This window comes from Sturnira hondurensis, unplaced genomic scaffold, assembly GCF_014824575.4.
Source record: "Sturnira hondurensis isolate 20B ecotype Veracruz unplaced genomic scaffold, ASM1482457v3 Scaffold0002312, whole genome shotgun sequence".
Classification (NCBI taxonomy): domain Eukaryota; kingdom Metazoa; phylum Chordata; class Mammalia; order Chiroptera; family Phyllostomidae; genus Sturnira; species Sturnira hondurensis.
Window position 1 is genome coordinate 1 of NW_028074943.1, and position 1,199 is coordinate 1,199.

At 39.3% G+C, this 1,199-nt stretch overlaps 1 non-coding gene across 1 annotated transcript; it reads right to left on the reverse strand.

The window, feature by feature from the left end:
* Positions 1 to 193: 193 nt before the first annotated feature.
* LOC118982834 (U6 spliceosomal RNA) lies at positions 194 to 300 on the reverse strand. The gene has a single exon (XR_005065609.1). It is a non-coding gene; the product is annotated as a U6 spliceosomal RNA (small nuclear RNA).
* Positions 301 to 1,199: the final 899 nt, after the last annotated feature.

Here is a 1,199-nt window from a genome sequence, read left to right on the forward strand (position 1 = left end):
TCTGCTGTTATGCCAGTACCAGACTGTTTTGATTAGTGACCTTGTGGTATAAATTGATATCAGGTATCGTTATCCCCCTAACTTGTTCCTTTTTTCTCATGATTGCTGAGGCTATTTGGGGACTTTCTTCCTCCATATACATTTCTGGAATATTTGTTCTAGACCTGTGTAATATGGCATTTGTATTTTTTTTTAAAATATGGAACGCTTCACGAATTTGCCTGTCATCCTTGAGCAGGGGCCATGCTAATCTTCTCTGTATCGTTCCAATTTTAGTATATGTGCTGCCGGAGCAAGCACGCATTTGTATCTTAATAGGAATTGCTTTGAATCTATAGGTTACTTTGGACATTTTAATGACGTTAATCCTTCCAATCCTTCCAAAAGATTGATCTTCACGAATACCAGATATGCCTCCACTTATTGGTAGCATCCTCAACTTCTTTCTTCAGTGTCCTATAGTTTTATATGCATAGGTATTTTACCTCCTTTGCTGGAGATCACTGTGTGTGGTTTTGGAGATAGCAGCCCCGAGAGAGCACGCTCTGAAAGGGGCTATTAAGTGTCCCTGGAAATCCACGTGTCGCAGGAGGCAGATATGACCTGACTCTAACACCAAGGGTTCTGGGGGAAATCAGACCTGATAAATACATTGTATCCTTTAAAGCTTGCTTTGCTTGGTATAGCCCTGTCTGTATAAAGCTGATGTTTAAGTTCAAGGCATAAGGAGTAAAGTCCTTGTCTCATGAAACACATCTTAAAGACCCTCTGGCATCAGCGTGACTAACAGACCCTGACCTATGACAAATCTCTGTTTTCCTTCACTTGTTATCTAGAGACAATGCCTGTTTTTGTATGACTCTAGCCTTTTGACTTTGATGAGCTATGCATGTATACACCTACACATACCATTACCCAATAAAAGCCATTTGGGAGAAGGGCTCAGGGCATTCTCCACCAGAAGGAACTTCCACCCCCTTTCCCACCAGAAAAGCAAGATTGTGTTAGGGACAACTTATTTCTCATCCATGGCAAAGGGGAGTAATTCTGTGGGTTGGAGTTCCTTCCACACTCCTTGGTATTAAATGTATTTCTAAATACTTTATTATTATTATTATTATTATTATTATTATTATTATTATTGAAATAGTAAATGGAATCATTTTTCTTCAGTTCTCTTCTGATAGTTCCTTACTGGT